The sequence below is a fragment of the Eptesicus fuscus genome, chromosome 11 (genome assembly GCF_027574615.1).
Source record: "Eptesicus fuscus isolate TK198812 chromosome 11, DD_ASM_mEF_20220401, whole genome shotgun sequence".
Taxonomy (NCBI): domain Eukaryota; kingdom Metazoa; phylum Chordata; class Mammalia; order Chiroptera; family Vespertilionidae; genus Eptesicus; species Eptesicus fuscus.
In genome coordinates, this window is record NC_072483.1 from 30,565,870 (window position 1) to 30,574,593 (window position 8,724).

The window sequence follows — 8,724 nt, forward strand, 5'->3', positions numbered from 1 at the left end:
GAAAAATTACATTTTTATTTTCACTACCATTTAACTGAAAATTAGCATTTCTTTTAATTTCAAATACAAGCAACAAATGTTATTAGCAGTTCCTGTGCCATATTACTAATAGAAAGTACATCTTTTTCTATCACATTATAGTTGTTGCAGATATCTTCTAATACCATTTATAGTTATCACAAATTCAAAGTTACAGTAGTTATTAGACCTGTTGCTATAGCTATACTAATAAAAGGGTAATATGCAAATTGGTCAGGACACCCTCACAGTAACGACCGAACAGCAGGCTGCATGGGGCGACAAAGCCGATGGGGTCAGTGAGGGATGACCAAATGATTGAACAGCAGACTGCATGGGGCGACCAGACCAGCAGGGGGGGGGAGGCAGCGAGGGGCAACCAGGCCGGCAGGGGGGGCAGTTAGGGGCGATCAGGCTGGCAGGCAGAGATAGTTAGGGGTGATTAGGCTGGCAGTGGGGGCAGTTAGGGGTGATTAGGCAGACAGATGAGAGGTTAGGAGCCAGCGGTCCCAGATTGTGAGAGGGATGTCCGACTGCTGGTTTAGGCCCGATCCCAGTGGCAGTCGGACATCCGCCAAGGGGTCCTGGATTGGAGAGGGTGCAGGCTGAGCTGCAGGAACCTCACTCCCATGCATGAATTTTGTGCACCGGGCCTCTAGTCTTGTAATAAAAAGCATAAATGTTGTATCACAAATTCAAAAAATATTTTGATAACTGTATTTCAAAATAATCAACTTTTTAACAATAGATGTATTTTATGCACTCAAAACATAAGTCTGAAAAAGGGACCCATGGTATGAAGAAAAAAAAGGTTAAGAGCCCCTGAAATATATTTCCTCAATGTAGCAATGTCTATTTAAACAACACGGCTGCTGCTTCCAAACTTTATTTAAGATATGATAAAGAAACATAGAATTATAACAGTTAAGAAAACTTACAGTAATCTTAAACATCAGAATGGCCTATATAATAAAAGCCTAATATGCAAATAGACCGAATGGCGGAATGACCAGTGGAATGACCAGTCGCTATGAGGTGCATTGACCATCAGGGGGCAGACGCTCAATGCAGTAGCTTCCCCCAGACCACAGGCCCCAGGCCAGCCAAGGTGGGTGCCGGCGGGGGCCCCCCTGATTGCCCCGCCAGTCGCCCCGCAGAGGGAGGCAACCGGCGGGGGCAATGGCAGGGTGATCGGGGGCAGTGGCTGGCCAGAAAGTGAGCCAGCACCACCCCCCGATCGCCCTGCCGGTTGCCTCCAAGGCGGATGCCAGTGGGGGCCCCTGATTGCCCCACCAGTTGCCCTGCAGAGGGAGGTGAACAGCGGCGGCAGCAGGGAGTGGGGCTGGCGAGCGGGCAGCACCAGGCTGGCCAAGGCACGTGCCAGCAGGCCCCCCGCCCCCCCCGATCGTCCCACCAGTTGCCCCACAGATCAGCCCTGATTGCCAGACAGGCCTAGGGACCCTACATGTGCACAAATTTTGTGCACCAGGCCTCTAGTTATTAAATAATGTAATAAAATATCAGGGATAAAACAAAACTGTGCCTATTTGTATATATTTGGACACATGCACATAATGTCTGTAATCTTCTTTATTGAGGGCAACCATAACCATTTAGACCTATTAAGACTGCTTTCTAATTCATTCATATAGTCATTTTATAAATACAGATGCTCCTTGAGGTACCAGGGGGTTACCTTCAGATAAACCCATCATAGTTGAAAATAGCATAAGTCGAAAATGCTTTTAATTCACCTAAACTACTGAACACCACATCTAAACCTTGCCTACCTTAGACATACTCAGAACAAAATATCAAATATAAAAATGCTGGCAGCACAGTACACTGTAGAGTATTGGTTATTTACCCTTGTCGTCATGTGGCTGATTAGGGGCTGCAGCTCTGCCCAGCATTGGAAGAGAGTAGCCTTGGAAAAGATCAAAATTCAAACTTTGAAGTATGGTTTCTATTGAATGCCTATTGTTTTCACAGTCATAAAGTTGAAAATCGTAAGTCAAACCATTGTAGTAAAATTCTGATTATGGCATTTACAATTTTCTTGATCTTCACTAAACCACATAAGCAGGTGCTTATGTTAAACTAGAGGCCCGGTGCACAAATTCGTGCATGGGGGGGTGTCCCTCAGCCTAGCCTGTATCCTCTCCAATCTGGGACCCCTTGAGGGATGTCTGCCTGTTTAGGCCCGATCCCAGTGGGATCGGACCTAAACGGGCAGTCGGACATGCCTCTCACAATCCAGGACTGCTGGTTCCCAACCACTCACCTGCCTACCTGCCTGATTGCCCCTAACCGCTTCTGCCTGCCAGCCTGATCACCCCCCTAACCACACCCCTGCCAGCCTGATTGATGCCTAACTAATCCCCTGCCAGCACAATTGCCCCTAACTGCCCTCCCCTGCCAGCCTGGTCACCCTTAACTGCCCACCCCTGCTGACCTGATTGCCCCTAACTGTCCTCCCCTGCAGGCCTGTTTGCCCCCAACTGCACTCCCCTGCCAGCCATCTTGTGGTGGCCATCTTATATCCACATGGGGGCGGCCATCTTGTGTGTTGGAGTGATGGTCAATTTGCATATTACCTTTTTATTAGATTGGATGACTATATAAATTATAGATGAATAAAGAAATTCCACTTTATTCATTTATCATGCTGGAGATTGCAATATTAAGAATTATAATTTCATCTACATTTTATTGGTCAGTCTGAAAATATGCTCTTTTTCTAAAACTAGAACTCACAGGCTTGTGAAAATTTTAGTTTCCAAAGGCAGCAGAACATGCTCTGAGCCACTGCCATGTAATCAACCATCAAGTCAGACTTCTGGGTGCCTAAAAGTAATCATTTCTCAAAAGTACTTCAAATCACACTTAAATCGCTTCCCCCTAATCAACGGCCCTTCCTTCAAGGAAAATATCCAAAAGCTATTTCCAAAAGTGAGAAGCTTGGCCAGTGATTTTCACAAGTCCATACAGTATGAAAAATTGGGACTTTCATATGAAAAAGACCTGGGTTTGAGTTCCTGGTCCATTACTTAAAAACGTTGTGGCCTTCAATTATTTATTTTTTATTTTCAATTTTCTCCTCATGAATTTAAGACGTCATCATTTACCCCATACTGCTTGTTTTGTTTTTTAAGTTTCCCATTCTTTTTTTTTTATATTTTTTTTTTATTGATTTCAGAGAGGAATGGAGAGGGAGAGATAGAAACATCAATGATGAGAGAGAATCATTGATGGGCTGCCTCTTGCACGCCTCCCACTGGGGTTCGAGCCTGCAACTGGGCATGTGCCCTTGACTCGAATCGAACCTGAGACCCTTCAGTCCGCAGGCTGATGCTCTATCCATTGAGCCAAACCATCTAGGGTACCCCATACTGTTTATGTGAAAATTAAATGGGATACTTATGTAAATTTCAACAGATAATGTTTTTGCAAAAAATTAATTCTAAGCCCTTACTGATTTATAAACAGAGCCGTCACAATAGCTGTGAGCAAATAGCAAAATCTCACGTCGGGAACTACTTTGCACCAGGGTAGGCCTTGTTAAGACTTGATTATACATAAACATACACGGATCTGTCATATAAATATTGATACTTTTAATGTCCCTATTTTCCTCACAGTGTAGCGTATGTATGTATCTTTCCAAATTTTTGAGGTGGAATTCTGTTGGATCCAGTGTTTGCACGCTGGGTTTTGAGGTGCCGTACACCTAACTAAAGGAAAATGTTTAATTGCCAAGTTTCTGACAAGTCTCTGGGCATGGAATGGCTGGTTACGTCTAAACTAGTGAATCCCATGATTACTAAGTTAACACACTATGTATTAACAGCTAGTGGGAGCATTCCTTTTGTTTTGGATGTTATCGTTTGTGATGGCATTGTTTGTTTTGGTGGGTTTACTCCAAAGTTGTGGTTAGATTAAGTACTAAAATGTTCTGCCAAACAGATTTCCTCTTGAAGAGGCTTGTACTATATTTTTAGGGAAATTCATTTTGGGGGTAATTTTTCCTATTTTGATGTCCTCAAAATTTGTGCACAGAGATCAGATAACAGCAGCTAAAATTTACTGACCTTTTCAATAGGAAATGTTAATAAGTGACTTGCATATGTCATTCCCTCCTAAAACTTACAATCTTCCCATCAAATGGGAGTTATCAGAAAACAGAATGTAACTTGTCCAAGGTTGGAAAACTTGTAGATAGTGAACTAAGACCCAAATCCAGGTGTTTTCCAAAGCCTCTCTCCCTCCTTTTTGGTGGTGATGTTACATAGCTCTTTGATTTCCTAATGAGTGTCTGGATATCTGAACTCAGTGATATTTCATGGCATGCTGGAATGAAAAAATTTCAAAAGCCTAAAACAAGTTGGGACTTTAAAACTAAGCATGAAAATATAAGCTACACTATTTCCTATAACCAAATGGAAATGAATATATGACAAACTCAAATAGCAAATTATTAGACTATATGAGAGAACAAAAGATAAGCAGAATATTACTTCCAAGAACTGTCAGCATGATTTCTAATGGGGCTGAAAATCTTGTCTTAAGTCTACCCTTGCTACGCCCTCCCCTGCACTGTGGAAAATCAGTGGGCTAAAATCTAATCTCAATTCTGTAATGAAGGGTTTTGAATATTTGAGTTAGTTGAGGTACCCAACATTCAATCTTTTAAAAAAAGTTTTTTGATTTTAGAGAGGGAAAAAGGGAGAGGATAGAGAGAGAGAAACATTGATGGGAGAGAAACATCAATCGGCTGCCTCCTGCAGGCCCCCTTCTTGGGATGGAGCCCACAACTGTGCAGGGAATCGAACCACTGACATCTTGGTTCATGGGCTGATGCTCTACTACTGAGCCACACCAGCAGGGCCACAGCATTCAATCTTCAATACTGACTAGTCTCTGAATTCTAGATTCCCATCTCCAATTACAGGCTAGATATTCCCAACTGGATATTCACCACCATTTTAGCTTGAACACATGTAAAGTTAAGAGGGCTATAACCCACAAACTAGTACCTGTTAATGAGATCATCAGGAGAGGCACCAGATTCTGGCTCCCAATTGCCACTATTCCACCATGACTGTCACTCATTACCTGTGTGACTGAGCACATCATCGAACCTCTGTGTTTCAGGTTTCCCATCCATCCAATGGGAACAATAATAATTATTTCATGAGTTATGAAAATTAAATGAATTATTACACATAAAGCACTTACACGAGTGCTGGGCATGTAGTAAGCAACATGGGAATGTTGGCTGCTATTATACTATTATTATTATTATTATTATTATTATTATTATTATTATTTTCAGTCATTCAGGCTGAACACTGCAGTGTTTTGTTTGAATGACTAGATGTAAAGAGGATGTGGGAACAAGGCAATTCTTTTGGAATATTTAACTCATTTTCTACAGCCACCACCCTAATTTAGGTTTCTATTATGTTTGAACTTCTCCATTACAATAGCATTCTTGTTGCCAGTTCCTTCTCTCCTGCAATTCATGCTCTATACCACCAGAAGTTCTCTTTGTAAGTGTTGTTTTAATAGAATTCTTCTCTAACTCAAAAACTTTCAATGTCTAGTGCTATAGCATATAGTGAAAATTCCTCATTCTGGGACAGAAAATCCCTTCAATCCAGCTCCAACCTATTTTCCCAGTTTCCTCTTTCTTTCTTGCATGTGAAGGAACCTTTAAGCAAACCAGTGCACATACTGCTGTGCTTTTCTCCATACAACACTCTTAGGGCCTGGAACACTTTTACTATTCAAATTATCACTATTAAATACTACTTGCTGCTCTAGGGGCAGCTCAAACTTTGTCTCCTCCAAAGGCTCCAGACATGCTATCAGCTCTCTATGACTTGGAGCAGAACCAAGGGAAATCAGAATAAAGTCAAACTTTAATAATTCAGTTGGAATACACATATATTAGGGATGATTAAGTACAAAACAAAAGATATGTTTGAGAAATATTCAATGAATTACAAGATTTTAAATTATTCAAACATTTTCCTATTGTTATAGTGATAGCAATAACTGAAGTAAACTAGCAAAGGGCTTGCTGTAACCTGTTTTAATAAATAAATGTCACCGTGTATAAAAGAATGCTTGAATTCACTGCTCAAGATAAATCAGTAGCCCTCATTATCTCACTTGTCTGTTTGTCAGTACTGCTGTAATGCAATTGCATACCTAAGAAATCTTGCGTGCTCAAAAAAGAAAGTCATTGGCAAAAATAGGAGTTTTAGGTTCATAATATTACTAGTAGCCCGGTGCACAAAATTCATGCACATTAAAAGGGGATTAATTAGAGGAAATAATTTAATATTGCTATTTGCCCTTTCTCTATAATAGAAGTGTCAGAGATGAAAGAAAATTAGTAAAATGTATATGAAAACCTTCCTCCTGTCAGAGTCTGGGGCACACCACGGGACCCAGAGTCAAGTCCCCCGCCCACCCACATGTGCCTCAAAATCGTGTGAGATCCAGACCCGGCCGCCCCGCCCCGCCCCACCCCAATTGGGCTAGATCCAGACCTGGCCAGTCCCACCCTTGTCAAGCCCCACCGGGCAGGGGACGTAGCCTCAGGTCCCCTGGCCCAGTGCCAGGATGGGGGGCGTGGCCTGAGGTCCCCTAGCCCAGACCGGGGCGGGGGTGTGCCTTGAGGTCCCCTGACAAGCCCCGCCAGGTGTGGGACACGGCCTGAGATCCCCTGTCAAGTCCCGCTGGGTGGGAGGCATGGCCTGAGGTCCCCCGTCAAGCCCCGCTGGGTGGGGGGTGTGGCCTGAGTTCCCCCAACCCAGCACTGGGGGTGCACCTTGAGGTCCCTGGTCAAGTCCCGCTGGGTGGGGAGCATGGCCTGAGGTCCCTGTCAAGTCCCGCCAGGAAGGGGGGCGCAGCCTCAGGTCCCCTGGCCTGGTGCTGGGGCGGGGGGTGCGGCCTGAGGTCCCTGTCAAGCCCCGCTGGGTGGGGGTGTAACCTGAGGTCTCCCGGCCTGGTGCCAAGGCGGGAGGCGAGGCCTGAGGTCCCCTGTCAAGTCCTGCTGGGCGGGGGAGGGCGTAGCCTCAGGTCCCTGCTGATTGCTCATTAAGGATCCTTATGGGAACTTGGCCTCAGCTGTGGGTGCAGCCATCTTCGTGATGGAGTGATGGTTAATTAGCATATTCCCTCTTTATTAGATAGGATTGTTGAGTAAGGAATTTCAACAATAAAGGTGCTTTCTTATAGCCAGACAAGTATAATTATAAAACACAAATGTTACTGAGAAATCCAGTAATTTATTATATCAAAGGTATTGGCCTTTCTCCATTACTTCTAGCACCACTGTTCGAGGGAACTTCTTACCATTCCTGTCATCACTGATATGATAAAAGCAGCAGAGCTGTCCAAATAAAGGGAGTGCTGTGAACAACTTACAATTTCCTCTGAGAATGGGGAAGAATCTTAATAAGGTTGCATTAAAAATAGATGATCATGTAATATAAATGGATATTTCAAAAGCCCATACTGTACTTGAAATTTTTTAAAATAAAGAGTATTAATTTTAAAACAACCTGGCAGAATTATCAGAAATCACCAATTCAACATTACTAAGATTCAGGAAATCTAGATTCTAATGCGACCTTGGGCAAATCACTTATGACTCTAAAGGTTTGAGTTTTCTCACCAAATAAAAGGTATGTTTTGAATACCCAAAACACATCAGTATTTCTATGTCTTTTTTTTTTTACTTACTAAGCTATGAATTCAAGCCATTAGATTCACTGTAACAAACTGATACCTTTTATAGGAGCTCATAATTTTTTATAAATAAAATCAATGACATGTGTGACTATTGAACAATTTGACTTACTGCACTGGAGAATCATTTTCTGTTTTAAAGATATAATTAGTTTCATAGACTGACTAATGGCATCTGGGTAACAGCTTTAAGGAAAAAAGTGAAGAAATTAAGTCATTAGCAATGTACAGGAACCTCTTTCTAAATAGAATAGTTTAAATTTCAAGAACATAATTGAATAAATTTTTACAAAGTCAGAAGCCCCAGATTCTTTGCAAAATAAGACCCAAATTTGAGGTATCTCTAGGTAATTAGATGGTGACACCTATTGTCCAAATGTATCATTGCAGCTCATATTTTTATATACCTAGGAGCAGAGGGTTGAATAATGCTGGCAAAGTCCAAAGTACAAAACTAGGGGTTTTATCCATTTGAGACATTCACATTGTGGATCAATTCTAAATAAAATAAACACCCCTCACCTATTTAGCTATCTTGCTCTTAGAAGTTGTTTTGTTCACAAGGTATGTGCTTGTGTATGTATGTATGTATATTATGTGAAAGGTACTTATTAGCATTAGGTTATTCTTCACTTTGAAAAGAAGGAGCAGCACTATGAAGTGGAAAGGCCAACAGCTAAAAGTAATCCTAGACAGTTGGGGCCAAACCATCCAGTACCCACAATAGTAGAGATCTACTATAGGAAATGATTGTAAAGTAATGACATTGATTTTTACACATGAAATTAATCTCAGTGCTTTTTAGCTACCCTTCAAAATAATCACATTATCAAAAAAGTGGCTATTTAAGCTTTTACAGTCTTTTAAGTCACTAGTGAAAAAGAACTTAATTTAAAATAGAAGCAGGATTAATTTGAAAAGCAGGCTAGGAATTCTGATAGA

The 8,724-nt window shown here is 41.9% G+C and overlaps 1 long non-coding RNA gene across 1 annotated transcript; it reads right to left on the reverse strand.

Annotated features, from left to right (window-relative positions):
* Positions 1-1,880: 1,880 nt before the first annotated feature.
* On the reverse strand, positions 1,881-5,142 carry LOC129150727 (uncharacterized). Its single transcript, XR_008557470.1, has 2 exons — positions 5,055-5,142; positions 1,881-1,945 (listed from the first exon to the last, which is right to left on the reverse strand). It is a non-coding gene; the product is annotated as an uncharacterized LOC129150727 (long non-coding RNA).
* Between the last annotated feature and the right edge of the window lie 3,582 nt (positions 5,143-8,724).